Consider the following 15,837-nt stretch of genomic DNA (forward strand, 5'->3'; position numbering starts at 1 on the left):
TATACCTTACTCCCAGTGATTCCAGTTGAATAGGTCTGGAGTGGGATCTGCATTTTTAACATGCTCCCAGGTAAAACTAGTGCTGCTGGTCCAGGGACCATGCTTTGAGTAGCAGAAGTCTTGGGCAATACGTCTCATCCCTGGCTTCAGAGGAGACTCATGCTAAGAACTTTTAAAAAGATACTGATCCCTCTGGCTCCATCTAAGACCAATTAAATTACAAGCAGAATCCAGGCTTCTGAGCATTTTAAAATTTCCCCCGAGGGATTCTCATGTACAGTCAGGGTTCAGATCTACTGGTGGAAGTGAGCTCCACAGCCCTGCCCTCCAAGTATGATTCTTGATGAGTGGACTTGGCATCAGCACAACGTGGGAACTTCCCAGTAATGCACAGTCTCAGGCTCTACCTTGACCTACTGAATCAGAATCCACATTATAACAGGATCCCTAGGTGATTCATGAACACATTAAAGTTGGGGAGATTGGGTTCTAAAAGGAGGAATGGATGAATGTTTTCACAGGTTTCTCTTCTAGTACACACCAGGCACTTAAACTTGCCTGTGTAGGTTTTCTACTGTTGTCCTGACAGATTAACATAAGCTTAGTAACTTAAAGCAACACTCATTTATTTTCTCACAATTCTGTGGATTGGCAGTTTGGGCAGACTCAAGTGGGTTCTCTGCTCAAGGTCTCACAGGCCCAGAGCAGGGTACTGCTATGCTAGGCTCTTAACTCAGGCTTGGGGAAGGAATCCACTTTTAAGCTCAATTACGTTTTTGGCAGAATCAAGCTTCCTGCAGTTGTAGGACTGAGGTTGCTGTTTTCTTGTGAGCTGTTGGCCAGGGGTTGCCTTCTGCTTCTAGATGTCTCTCTGAGTTCCTTTTAACTTTTACATTATCTTCAAAGTTAGCAACCATTAATCACATCCTCCTCATGCTTCCGATCTCTCTGACTCCTCCTTCTGCTACTAGCTAGTGAGCTTTTAAAGAGCTCATGTGATTATACTAAACTCACCTCCATTATCGCCAATTTTACTAATTCAAGGTTGATGGATTAGTAACCTTAATAACATCTGCAAAATTCCTTTTTCCCTAGATGTGTTATCTCATCTATTCCCAGTCACTGGGATTAGGGCTGAAGGTCTTGGGGGAAATTTAAGAATTCTGTTTACCTCAATGTACCATGCCACTTATACATCAGTCTTAGAGTCAGATTTTGAATCTAGGTGTGTCTGATCCTAAGGCTTATATTAACACTATTTTACTAATTTGTCTTTCAGTGGTAAGAACAAAGGTGTTTTTTGTTCAGAGAACTTTATAGTTATCAAGGAGCTTTCACATTTATTATATTGTTTGGTCTCATACAAGACCTTTATTAGGTATTATTATTCTTTTTTATGGGGGATTGAGAAAGTTTAATTATTTGTTCAAGGGCCTATAAGCAGAATATAGAAAATTCAGGACTGAAGAATGGGTCTCCTGATTCCAAATTTCATACTTTTCTCTTTATATTACCATGATTTTATAATTTCTTGTTTAGATCATTCTTGTGGTCTAATTAGGAAACAAATTTACTAGGATAGAATGAAAGAAACTAGCAGAGTAGTTATAGATAGGATGCAAACGTCTGAATCCTGCAGTGGGCCCTAGACCGAAAAATAGGCCCACCTATTGTGCTAATTGAAGGAAAAATTCTGCTGAAATTCAGAGAAGTACTTCATTCAGGTCTTAAAAATTATTGTTCGTAAAGAAGACAGTCATTCAATTTTCAAATGTAATTTAGAAAACAACCAATTCATAAAACAAACACTTTTTACTGAATTACAATTCAATCATGAAATTAGTTTGGAAAAATGACAGGAAATATTGGCAAATCATGTGGATGCAGCTCACATTTGTGATGAGAAAGTTAGCCTGCTCCTGTGGATGAAGCTTAAGGAGAATCATCAAACCATCCCTTCTTCTGGTGAGTATCTTTCAGTTCATTCTCTTTGTTTCAAAAGCAAAGAAACCGATGTGATCTGAATGAACTATAATTACAAAGCTAAGATTCTTTCGGAGGGCAGGATGATGTCTACTGGTTGGGGTTTTCTTGGCATGGCTAACTAGGATGCTGGTATATAGGGCATGTCTCATGTGAGTCCCCTAATAATGTAATCATTTTTTCTTCTCCATGTGGCACAAAAGTCATATCTAGTGAGAAAGTATCCTTACATTGCCAGTTCAGAAGTTATTTTATGCTTAAAAAATGGCCCGGTCAGTTGTTCAAACAAAAAAAAAACAGCTGGAAATTCATTATCTTGGGCCTGTTTCCTTGTCATCATTTATAGATGTAAGGGGTTTCATTACAATCTGAGAGGCAGTCTATGATTTAAACAAATTATCAAAAAAAATTTAGGCCTTGGTCAGCTCAATTTTATTAAAAGCCTTCAGATCTTAAAGGATCAATGACTACAAGAGAAAGGTTAACCCCCAGGGGTCCTGGTTGGTGAACAAACACATCAAAATGAAATCAGAGTTAAAAGCTATTGTTCCCTTGGCTAACTTTTGCCTTTGTCATATTCAGTTGATTTGAAGAGATGAGGAATGATAAACAGGACCAGGTTACAAACATAGAACTCTTACATTTTATTCATTTAGCCAGGAGCTTTATTCTTTTGTTTTTCATGAGATGGGTCATTTTAATAGTCAATGCTGTTGATGACAGTGAACATTCAATCTGTCATTTCTAATACAGCCTTTCCTAGGAGAATATTTCTCACATGTTTGACAGAAAGCACTACCTGTCCATCATTTCCATGGATTCCTGGGTCTCACAGGCAGAAGAACAAGGCAGATATGAGGAGGATCTGGTAAAGTAAGTCATTGTGTACTCTTTATATTTGTTTGAAGATATTTGGCCTTTGTCAGTCATATATGTGATGGAGAACCAGTTGTTAGAACAATGTGTATATTGATGAAGAAACAGGTGGGCCAGAGTGGTCGGTAGTCTATGTGACAAACAGTGATGCTGCTTTCACTATCTGAAAATGAATGAATGTATTCATAGTAGTGGGCATGCAAAGGTAATTAAAACCTGACCCCCAACATCAATAATATAATAATGATGAATTCATATTCTAGACCTGATCATTTAAGAAAGGCCATCCATATCTCTATCACAATCACTTAAACGCAAAAATGGATATTCTTTCTAGAATATTTCTGATGAAATTGCTTCTGCAGGCTGCAAATTAGTGCTCAAGACCCTGTTGAAAAGCAGTTTCCTGTATTCACTTATGAAGTCAAATGCAGAAATTATCATATTTATTTGGATTTTATTCATAGCAGAGAGAATAATTTAAAAACTGACAGCATTCTTTCAAATCTGAACTCGATGTCTGATTTTTGGAAGATTCATATCAGCTCTACTCTTATAAATCAGAAAACAAAAACAAAACAAACAACAACAACAACAACAGAAAACAAAAGAAAAAGAAGCCCAGACACCAGCAGTGGCCCAGTCAACCAGTGGCCAGTCAATACGAGAACCAGCTGGTTCTTCTAGTGAAGCCTTCACCTTTCTAATCAGAGGGTTTTAGGTTTTGCTCTCCATTGAGTCAATTGCTTGAGGGGAGAAAAAGAAAATCTTCAAATTGCATTACATACCACTGATTTCCCTTTCTATAGATTTTCCCCTCTCTCCTTTCCAGGAACATTGATTTTCTTCCTTGGGTTTCTGAAAAAGCTTTGCTCTCCAGGCATCTTTATTTGGTTTGCTGACCAAAGCATTATTCACACTTCTCCTGCGGCCACCGATGCCACACCTGCTGCAAGGTGCTTCCGGCCTCCTACCTCTGACCAGCTGTGGTCTGAATCTCTGACTTAAGCCCTGCAGCCCTTTGAAAGAAAAGTGATTTAGGAGCTCAGCCCTCTGAGGATGTAAAGCCTCTCGCAGGTGCTTGCTTTGCCTGTCTCGGTGTGTGGAGGATGCCTTCTGTGAGGTCCTAACGCCTCTGTGTCAGCAGCTGAGTAGCTCCTTGGGCTGACAAAATACTTCACTGTGGCTCCATTACATGCCCAGGGCAACCTCTTTAGCTGGATTTTGCAGACTGGGAAATGGGCTCTGAGGGGAAGTCACGCCTCATCTCGAGGTTTACTGAGGAGTCACAAGGAGGCCCCACCGCTGCCACACACAGATAACTCATGGCCTCTGGCCAGGAAGTATGGAGATTTTAAGACAATAATGTCAGCCAGGGTGATCTCTGGAACCTGTTCACCCATTTACCCGTTGTGAACAAGAGAGCTGGATAGCCACTATCGGAGATAATAACAACAGCTGACATTATTAATACGATGCCTTACAGGCTGTAAAATACTTTCACAAACAGGATCTCATTTGATCCTCATAATCTCAACATAAGGTGGATAAAGCAAGCTATTATTGCTAATCTCCTTTTACAGAAGAGAAAAGGAAGCCCTGAGAGGTGCATCCACTTCTGGGAGGTCTGACAACATTCAGCTTTACCTAAGCCATGGTCAGGAAACCTTTCTGCATTCCAGGAAATGGCCAACCACAATGACTGGCCCTTCCCTATAAAAACTTACAAAACCCTCACAGGTGACCCCCCCTTTTTTTTTTTTTTTACCTATGACAGAATCAGACACAGTGCCAGATCCTCCAAACTCCCATTCTTTGCCTTATATGTAATCCGTTGAACTGTTTGTATCTACTGAGTAATCTAGACAAGGTACTTGCTAACTTGACCTGTTTAAAAGTTTGAAATGCCAAACTTTCTTTCTTTCTTTTTTTTTTTCCTGCCCCACCCCACGCAGACAGAGTTTTACTCTTGTTGCCCAGGCTGGAGTGCAGTGGTGCCATCTCGGCTCAGCGCAACCTCTGCCTCCTGGGTTCAAGCAATTCTCCTGCCTCAGCCTCCAGAGTAGCTGGGATTACAGGCATGCACCACCACACCCAACTAATTTCGTTTGTTTAGTAGAGACACAGTTTCATCATGTTGGCCAGTCTTGTTTCGAACTCCTGACCTCAGGTGATCTGCTGCCTCAGCCTCCCACAGTGCTGGGATTACAAGTGTGAGCCACAGTGCCTGGCCCAAAATGCTAAACTTTCATCAAGATATTGCAATAGTCTTTCCTAAGAAAGCTCTTCCTTACTTAACTTGGGATTTGTTTTATCTGACACAGGGCACAGGGTAAGGATCAGAAGTGGCTTCCTGTCACTCATCCAGCCAGCCACCCGGCTATGGTCACCCACAGGGCCTGATAGCCATCCCTGCCAGTGGTCAGGGTTGCATTGTGGCCCCTACTCCAGGCGTTGCTTATTGTGGGCTTGGTTCACAATAAGCTGCTCTCTGTGTTCTTGCAAACTTGCGCCCTGCCAGAGTCTCTGGAAGAAAGCTCTTTGGCAAGAAATGAGGAACAATCCCAAAGGTGCTCCAGGAAAATTTGTTACTTTGTATGCTCTGGTGTCTTACCTTAACCAGAGAACAGTTGTCTGTGATCCTCAAAGAAGGGAATTAAAGGGAGGAATGGAACCAGAATTCAGTGACAACTGGAATAAGTGACTGAGGCGTAGCGTCAATCATCAAGGTTTATTAAACTACTTAGGGTGCATCTGGGAAACACATGAGCCACAGATACATCCGGATTTGTTTTTCCAAAGAGGTTTTTAGGAGATTTGGTATTTATACATTTCCTCAGAGGGAAAGGCATGTGGAAAGAGGAGCAGGTAGGCAGTTAGGCAAATACTACATTTTACATAAGATAAGGAGAATGAAGACAGAGAGTAAAGGAATAGTCTATTTTACATATGTCTTTGTTCTGCACCTGGGATGAAGTCCGTCATGATATCAGTGTGGAATCAACAAACTTTAGTTTTAGGAGCTAGGCTTAGTTTGTAGACCCACAGTTATAATTGGTGGTCCTGTTAATGGGAGGCCAGTGAAGAACGTACTTAGGAATGATCTGTGGGGACTGTCCTTTCCTGATGCCTGAGTCCTTTTTCTTGGGTTGGGGGTGGGGTACAAAATAGGAGCATATATTTATGGTACTTGAGATGTTTTGATATAGGCATGCAGTGTATAATAACCATATCATGGAGAATGAGGTATCCATCCCCTCAAGCATTTATCCTTTCTTTTACGAACAACCTGATTCCACTCTTTTACTTTTTTTAAAATGGACAATTAAGTTGTTATTGACTATAGTCACCTTATTGTCGATGTTTCTCATTCTGTGCCTGGCTTATTTCACTTGATATAATGTTCTCCAGTTCCATCCAAGTTAGTGCAAATGACAGGATCTCATTCTCTTTTATGACTGAATAGTGCTCCGTTGTGTATATGTACTACATTTTCTTTATCCATTCATGTGTTGATAGACACAGGTTGCTTCCAAATCTTAGCTATTGTGAGCAAAGCTGCAACAAACATGAGAGTGCAGAAGTCTCTTGCATGTACTGATTTCCTTTCTTTTGGGTATATACCCAACAGTGGGATTGCTGGATCTTATGGCAGCTCTATTTTTAGTTTTTTGAGGAACCTCCAAACTGTTCTCCATAGTGGTTGTACTAATTTATATTCCAACTAACAGTATATGAGTGTTCCCTTTCCTCCACATCCTCGCCAGCATTTGTTACTGCCTGTCTTTTGGATATAAGCCATTTTAACGGGGGTGAGATGATATCTCCTGGTTGTTTTGATTCGCATTTCTCTGATGATCAATGATGTTGAGCACTTTTTCATATGCCTGCTTGCCATTTGCATGTCTTCTTCTGAGAAATGTCTATTCAAATCTTTTGCCCAGTTTTTTGATCAGATGATTAGATTTTTTCCTATAGAGTTGTTTGAGTTCTTCATATATTCTGGTTATTAATCCCTTGTCAGATCAGTAGTTTGCAAATATTTTGTCCCATTATGTAGGTTGCCACCTCACTTTGTTGATTATTTCCTTTGCTGTGCAGAAGGTTTTTACCTTAATGTAATCCCATTTGTCCACTTCTGCTTTGGTTGCTTTGCTTGTTGGATATTACTCAAGAAATTTTTACCCAAACCAATGTCCTGGAGAGTTTTATCTATGTTTTCTTGTAGTAATTTCATGGTTTGAGGTCTTAAATTTAAGTCTTTAATTCATTTTGATTTAATTTTTGTATATGACTAGAGATAGGGGTCTAGTTTTATCCTGCATATGAATATCCAGTTTCCCCCAGAGCCATTTATTGAAGAAACTGTCTTTTCCCCAGTGTATGTTCTTGGCACCTTTATTGCAAATTCACACATTGTAGGTGTGTGGATTTATTTCTGTGTTCTCTATTCTGTTCCATTGGTCTACGTGTCTGTTTTAATGCCAGTACCATGCTATTTTGGTTACTATGGTTCTGTAGTATAATCTGAAGTCAGGTAATGTGATTCTTCCAGTTTTGTTCTATATGCTTAGCACAGCTTTGGCTATTCTGGGTCTTTTGTGGTTCCATATAAATTTTAGGATTGTTTTTTCTATTTCTGTGAAGAAGTTCAGTGGTATTTTGATAAGTATTGCATTAAATCTGCAGATTTGGGTAATATGGACATTTTAATAATATTGATTATTCCAATTTATGAACATAGAGTATCTTTCCCTTTTTTGGTGTTGTCTTCAGTTTCTTTCATCAGTGTTTTGTTGTTTCATTATAGAGATCCGTTACTTCTTTGGGTTAATTCCTAGGTTTTTAATTTTATTTTTGGCTTTTGTAAATGGGATTTACAGAAATTTCTTTTTCAGGTTGTTCACTGTTTGCATACAGAAATGCTAATGATTTTTGTATGTTGATTTTATATCCTGCAACTTTACTAAATTTGTCAGTTTTAATAGTTTCTTGGTGGAGTCTTTAGGTTTTTCCAAATATAAGATCATATCATTTGCAAACAAGATAATTTCATTTCTTTCTTTCCAATTTGGATGCCATTTATTTCTTTCTTCTGATTGTTCTAGCTAGGAATTCCAGTAGTATGTTGGATAATACTAGTGAAAGTGGGCATCCTTGTCACGGTTATGTTCCATATCTTAGAAAAAAGCTTTCAGTTTTTCCCCATTCAATATGATACAAGCTGTGGGTCTGTCATATATGGCTTTTATTATGTTGAGGTATGTTTCTTCTACATCAGTTTTTTGAGGGTTTTTTAAAATCATGAAATGATGTTAAATTTTATCGAACGCTTTTTTGGCATCAATTCAAATGATCCTAATATCCTTTATTATGTTTTATCTTTTATCCATTATTCTGTTGACATGATGTATCATGTTGATTAATATATATATATGTTGAAAAATTCTTGCCACCGAGGGATAAATCCCACTTGGTTATGGCGAATGATCTTTCTAATGTGTTGTTGAATTCAGTTTGCTAGTATTTTGTTGAGGACTTTGAGGCCAGAGATTTTGGCCTGTAGTTTTCTTTTTTTGATGTGTCTTTGTCTGGTTTTGGTATCAGGGTAATACTTGCATTATGGAATGAATTTGGAAATATTCATTTCTCGTCTATTTTTCAAAATGGTTTGAGTAGGATTAGTATTAGTTCTTCCTTAAATGTTTGGTAAAATTCAGCAGTAAAGCCATTGGGTCCTGGGCTTTTCTTTACTGAGAGAATTTTTATTTGATCTCATTACTTGTTATTGGTTTGTTTAGGTTTTGAATTTCTTCCTGGCTCAACCTTGGCAGGTTTTATGTGTCTAGAAATTTGTCCATTTCTTGGAGAAATTCCAATTTATTGGCATATAGTTGCTTATAGTAGCCACGAATGATCCTTTGAATTTTTGCAGTATCAGTTGTGAAGTCTCCTATTTCATTTCTGATTTTGTGTATTTGTATCTTCTATTTTTTAAGTAGTTTGACTAAAAGGTTTGTCAATTGTGTTTCACTATAAAAAGAAACTTTTTGTTTTATTGATCCTTTGTATTTTTTTAATTTCAATTTCATGTATTTCTGCTCTGATCTTTATTACTTCTTTTCTTTTACTAATTTTGAGTTTGGTGTGCTCTTGTTTTTCGATTTCTTTAAGATGTATCATTAGATTATTTAATTGAAGAATTTCCCCTTTTTTGATGTAAGCATTTGTAGATATAAACTTCCCTCTTAGTACTGCTTTTGCTGTATCCCATAGGTTTTGGTATGTTGTTTCCATTATCATCTGTTTCAAGAAATTTTTCAATTTCCCTCTTAATTTCTCCATTGATCCACTAGTCATTCAGGAGCATATTGGTTAATTTCCATGTGTTTGTGTACTTTCCAAAATTCCTCATGTTATTGATTTCTAGTTTTATTCCATTGTGGTCAGAGAAGATGCTTGGTATTATTTTAATTTTTTGAAGGTTTTAAGATTTGTTTTTCACCTAATGTATGGTCTATGCTTGAGAATGATCCTTGCACTGAGGAAAAGAACGTATATTCTGCAACCATTGGATGAAACGTTCTATAAATATCTATTAGATCCATTTGGCCTATAGTGAAGATTAAGTCTGGTGATTCTTGGTTGATTTTCTGTCTAAAAGATCTCTCCAGTGCTGAAAGGGGGTGTTGAAGTCTCCAGCTATTCTTGTATTAGAGCTGATCTCTCTCTTTAGCTCTGATATTTGCTTGATGTATCTGGGTGCTCCAGTATTAGGTGCATATGTATCTAAAATTGTTATTCATATATTATCTTGCTGAATTGACCCTTTTATCATTATATAGTGACCTTCTTTGTCATTTCTTATAGATTTTGTCTCAAAAATCTATTTTGTCTGAAAGTATAGTGACTCCTGCTTATATCAGACAAATTTGATATTTTTCGATCCCTTTATTTTCAGTCTGATATGTTTCCTATTGGCAACATATCAATTGGTCTTGCTTTTTTCATTCATTCAGCCAGTCTATGCCTTTTAATTTGGGAGTTTAGTCCATTTATATTCAGTGTTATTATTGATAAGTAAAGACTTCCTCCTGCCATTTTGTTATTGCTTTCTGGTTGTTTGGTGGTCTTCTCTTCCTTCTCTCTTTTTCTTCCTGTATTCAATTAACTGAAGGTGATTTTCTCTGGTGATATGATTTCGTTTCTTGCTTTTCCTTTTTTGTGTATCCATTGTATGTTTTTTGGTTTGTAGTTACCATGAGGCCTGCAAATACTGTCTTATAACCCATTATTATAACCCGATAGCAACTTAACCACTGTTTGCATAAGTAAACAAGCAAAAACATAACTAATAAACAATACACTTTTTTTTTTTTTTTTTTTTTGAGACAGTGTCTTTGCTCTGTTGCCCAGGCTGGAGTGCAGTGGTGCAATCTCAGCTCACTGCTCCATCTGCCTCCATGTTCAAGTGATTCTCATACTTCAGTCTCCCAAGTAGTAAGGATTACAGTCGTGTGCTAGCATGCCCAGCTGATTTTTGTATTTTTAGTAGAGATGGGGTTTCACCATGTTGCCCAGGCTGGTCTCGAACTCCTGACCTCAAGTGATCTGCCTGCCTCAGCCTCCCAAAGTGCTGGGATTATAGGCATAAGCCACAATGCGTGGCCAACATTCTACATCTTAACTTCATCCCTCCACATTTTAACTTTTTGTTTTATCTCTTTACATATTCTTGTACTATGTCTTGAAAAGTTGTTCTAGTTACTATTTTTGACTGGTTCATCGTTTAGTCTTTCTACTTAGAATAAAAGTAATTTACACACCACAGTTACAGTGTTGTAATAGTCTGAGTTTGTATACTTACTATTAACAGTGAGTTTTGTATCTTCAGGTGTTTACATATTATTCATTAACATCCTTTTCTTTCTGATCGAAGTACTCCCTTTAGCATTTCTTGTAGGACAGGTCTGGTATTGATGAAATCCTCAGCTTTATTTTGTCTGGGAAAGTCTTGATTTCTCTTTCATGTTTGAAGGGTATTTGTTTTTTGGCAGATATACTATTCTGGGGTATACATTTTCTTCTTTCAGCACTTTAAATATGTCATGCTACTCTCTCCTGGCCTGTAAGGTTTTCATTGAAAAGTCTGCTGCCAGAAGTATTGGTGCTTCATTGCTTGTTATTTGTTCCTTTTCTCTTGTTGCTTTTAGGGTCCTTTATCCTTGATCTTTATCCTAAATTTGATTATTAAATGCCTTGAAGTGGTCTTCTTTGGGTTAAGTCTGCTTGGTGTTCTACAACTTTCTTGTACTTGGATATTGATATCTCTCTCTAGGTTTGGGAAATTCTCTGATATCCCTTTGAATGAACTTTCTGTCCCTATTTATTTCCCTACCTCCTCTTTAAGGTCAATAACTCTCAGATTTTCCCTTTTGAGGCTATTTTATAAATCCTGTAGGTGTGCTTCATTGTATTTTATTCTTTTTTTCTTTTGTCTCCTCTGGCTGTGCATTTTACAATAGCCTATCTTCAAGCTCACTAATTCTTTCTTCTGCTTGATCAGTTCTGCTATTAAAAGACTCTGATGCATTCTTCAGTATGCCAGCTGCATTTTTCAGCTCCAGAACTTCTGCATGATTCTTTTTAATTATTCCAGTCTCCTTGTTAAATTTACCTGATAGAATTCTGAATTCCTTCTCTGTGTTAAAATCTTGAATTTCTTTGAGTTTCCTCAACATAGCTATTTTGAATTCTCTGTCTAAAAGGTCACATATGTCTGTTTCATCAGGATTGGTCCCTGGTGCCTTATTTAGTTCATTTGGTGAGGTCATGTTTTCCTGGATGGTGCTAATGCTAGTAGATGTTCTTCAGTGTCTGGGCATTGAAGAGTTAGGTATTTATTGTTGTCTTCACTGTCCGGGCTTGTTTGTACCCATCTTTCTTGGGAAGGCTCCAGATATTCAAAGAACTTGGGTGTTGTGATATAAGCTGTATCTGCTTTAGGGGGCACCCAAGTACAGTAACACTGTGGTTCTTGCAGGCTAGCGGAGATACACCATCTGCTATCTCTAGGTATTGATGGTCTTGGACAAGATCCAGGAGAATTCTCTAGATTACCAGGCAGAGACTCTTGTTCTCTTCCCTTACTTCCTCCCAAACAAACAGAGTCTCTTTATCTCTGTTCTGAGCCATGTAAAGCTGGGGGTGAAGTGACACAAGCACCACTGTGGCTACCATCATTATGACGGCACTTGGTCAAACCTGAAGCCAGTACAGCATTGGGTCTCACCCATGGTCTGCTGTAACCTCTCTCTGGCCACTGCCTATGTTCACTCAAGGCCCTTGGGCTTTCGAGTCAGCAGATGGCAAAGCCAACCAGGCTTTTGTCTTTTCCTTCAGGGCAGCAAGTTTGCCTAGGCCCCTGGTAGGTCTAGAGGTGCCATCTGGGAGTCAGGGAGTACAGTCAAAAACCTTAGAAGTCTACTTGGTGTTCTACTGTATTGCAGCTGACCTGGCACTCAAACCACAAGACACAGTCCTTCCTGCTCTTCCTTCCCCGTTCCAAAGGTAAAGGAGCCCCACCCTGAAGTCCTTGCCACCACAGGTCACAGGGAGTGCTGCCGGGCTACTGCTGATGATCCCTTAAGGCTTAAAAGCACTTCAATCAGCTTGTGGTGAATGCTGCCTGGCCTGGGACTCATGCTTCAGGGTAGTGGCTCCCCTCTGGACACAGGCAGGTCCAAACATGTCATCCAGGAGTCAAGTCCTGGAATAGGGAACCAAGGAGCCCACTTGGTGCTCTACCCTTCTGTAGCCAAACCAGTACCTAAGGTGCAAGACAAAGTCCCTTTTACTTTTCCTTCTGCTTTTCTCAAGCAGAAGGAGTCTCTTCCTAGAGCCACCATAGCTGGGAATGTGCTGAGTCTCACCTGAAGCCAGCAAGTCTCAAAGGCTCACCAAGGCCCTCAACATAGTATCTGGGTATTGCTGCTGTTAATTCAGGGCCCACGGGCTCTTCAGTTAGAAGGTGATGAGTACTGGCAGGACTGAGTTTTTCCCTTCAAGGCAGCACGTTCCCTTCTGGCCTGGGATGTGTCTAGAAACGTCATCCAGGAGCCAGGTCCTGGATCAAAGGCCTCACAGCCGTGACTGGTATCCTATCCTGCTGTGGCTAAGCTGGTATCCAAGATGCAAGACGAAGTCCTCCCTACCCTTCCCTCTCCTCTCCTCAGGCAGAAGGAAGGGGTCTCTTTTGGAGACACAAGCTGTGCGGCCTGGGGTTAGGGGAGGGGCAATGCCAGTACTCCCTGGCTTCCCCAGCTTGTGTCTCAGTATGTCACATGTCCCCAGTCCACTGTCTCTGGGCCTGGTTCAGCACTAGGTCTTGCCTAAGAGTTGCAGTTCGTGTGGCCTAGACTGCTTTTCAAGTTTACTTGGAGACACAGAGCACTGTAGCCCCTGGTGGCAAGGTTTGTAGAAACTCAAGTTTGCACGGCTGGGATCTACAATCCTTTCTGGCTAGGGCTGGTTTAAATGTTCCTTCTGTGGGTGAGCATGAGCTGAGTTAGGTCCTTTTGATTTTCCTTTCTGCTCTAACAGGACAGCACTGAGTTCAGTGCTTCACAATTGCTGTGCTCTCCCTCCTCTAGTGCCCAGAGATGCTCTCCATACCATATCACAACGGTTTTTCCTGCCTCTGAAGTTAAAGCCAGGTACTATGAGGGCTCACCTGATTTTTGGTTCTGATGAAGGTTGTGTGTGTGTGTGTGTGTGTGTGTGTGTGTGTAGTTAAATTGGTGTCCTTGAAGAGGGGATGATGGGTGGAGTCTTCTATTCTGCCATCTTGCTCCAAGTCCACCTCACCAGAGGCCTTTTACCTCTCTCTGGGGACCTGCCTAATGCAAAATGCTGGTAACAGGTATTCATTTGGGAGAAGGGGTTGCAGTGATCTTCCCTTTTGCATAAGAATTTTGGAGGGGTCCTGAGATATTTTAATTAGTTGAAGAATAATCCCAAATGTTCTCCAGGAAAGTTTATGTTGTTTTGTTTAGGCTGGTGGTTTACCTTGACCCAAGAAAAGTTGTGATCCAAAATGAAGCAAGCTAAAGGGAGGAATGAAACAGGAATTTGGGACAAAAAAAATGAGAAATATTTCCAACGGTGGTTGTTTTGTTTATCATGAATGCCACGGATATCAGACATTCTTATTCAGAAGTGAGTTTTAAAGATCCAAAGCACTTCCACTGTTTTCTGTTTAAAGAGCAGCATCAAGAATCACATGTGTTCCAACATGCAGTTTAGAGAGGCTAGAGACGCAAATATGGACAGACGCCCCTGCCCCTAACAGCTCTCTAAGGTCTGGTGGAGGATTCAGACACAGGACCTGGCCTGGAGGATTGAGCTTCCAGATTGTCTGTAAGCTAGGCAATCCACTATTTAGTCTTTAGTACTGGTATAGAGGTCTCGGTAAATGTGTACCTTGTTTGCCTACTTTATGTATTTTTATTTTGTGCAATACCAAATATTGTGGAAGGATTTCAGGTAGGAATTTTGAGTGTTGTTTTTGTATCATTTTATAATGATGACAGTCTCTGAGCTTTGTAGGCAGTATGTCTATACCTTGTTGGTTCATGTGCCTGACTACAGGTCACCACACACTATACACTCTTGAGTTTGCTCTGGAGAAATCTCAATAAGCCACCTGCAACATAACCTGCTTTGTGGCTGGGTTCCTTAAAATCCAATATATTCTGAAGGATGTGATCAATAAGCAGATGGCTCAAGCCCATACACATGCCAAGAAATGAGGCATCTAATTAACAGTTAGACAAGGGTGTGAGGCAATTGCAGAGGGGAGTGGAGGCCCTGCCTGGGCTGGGAGACCTCGGGATGGGAGAATCAGGGCTGGTTGTATGACATGTCGACACATAGTGGCTGTTGGAAGTGTGAACACAGCCGGGACCTTCAGGCTGTGCTCATTAGGGCTTTGCAAAATTCCCAATTATCTCTTGACCTGTCCCTAAGCAAGGCCCCTTTCCACTGCCCTGGAAAAAAAGAGTGAGTGAGTCAAAAAGAACACCTGATTTGACATGCTACATGGGTTTGGTTCTGAAGCTAGGCTAGTAGAACACAGAAATGAGGCATTCTTCTGCAACCAGTGATGACTACAGGAAGGATTAGTACCAGGAGCATCCGGTGTCACCGAGGCAAGGGCGAGCTTTTCGAGATGGCCCTATGGTGCCCCAAACAAAGGCCAGAAAGAGACGATTTGTGAGAAGAGACCAACACATCCCTTGCAAAGAATTCATAAGCAATGTTTCAGTTAAACTGCACATCTCGGCCGGGCGCGGTGGCTCAAGCCTGTAATCCCAGCACTTTGGGAGGCCGAGATGGGTGGATCACGAGGTCAGGAGATCGAGACCATCCTGGCTAACACGGTGAAACCCCGTCTCTACTAAGAAATACAAAAAACTAGCCGGGCGAGGTGGCGGGCGCCTGTAGTCCCAGCTACTCGGGAGGCTGAGGCCGGAGAATGGCGTGAACCCGGGAGGCGGAGCTTGCAGTGAGCTGAGATCCGGCCACTGCACTCCAGCCTGGGCGACAGAGCGAGACTCCATCTCAAAAAAAAAAAAAACAAAAAACAAACAAAAAAAAAAACTGCACATCTCACGGATGGTGTCAAAAGAGTGAGGACTCCTTTCTGTACACATGTCTCTTGGCTCAACCAGGAACAGAAAGAGGCTTTCTCTCTGTGTCTTGGAGAACCCACCACTAAGTGCTCCCTGGTGTCAGAAAAGGGAATTGGGCTCAGTGTGACAGATTTCCCTGCTATATGTGAAATACATTATCAACCTGTTGTCAGCCGGATGCTCCCCAGATGACTGTTTTGTTGTTGCGCTTCCAGTGTTACCCTGGGTTGGTCCCTACGTCATGTTTCTAATATAAAATATGCATACTGTGAAACAATGCTTCAAG

The 15,837-nt window shown here is 40.4% G+C and overlaps 1 long non-coding RNA gene across 1 annotated transcript in view; it reads left to right on the forward strand.

Moving 5' to 3' along the window:
• The first annotated feature begins 774 nt into the window (after positions 1–774).
• LOC116270508 overlaps positions 775–15,837 on the forward strand; it is a 39,081-nt gene continuing 24,018 nt past the window's right edge. Inside the window, exon 1 of the long non-coding RNA XR_004178553.1 lies at positions 775–2,856. This is a non-coding gene — a long non-coding RNA (uncharacterized LOC116270508). The remainder of the gene's footprint in view (positions 2,857–15,837) is intronic.

Source organism: Papio anubis, chromosome 15 (genome assembly GCF_008728515.1).
Source record: "Papio anubis isolate 15944 chromosome 15, Panubis1.0, whole genome shotgun sequence".
Lineage (NCBI taxonomy): Eukaryota > Metazoa > Chordata > Mammalia > Primates > Cercopithecidae > Papio > Papio anubis.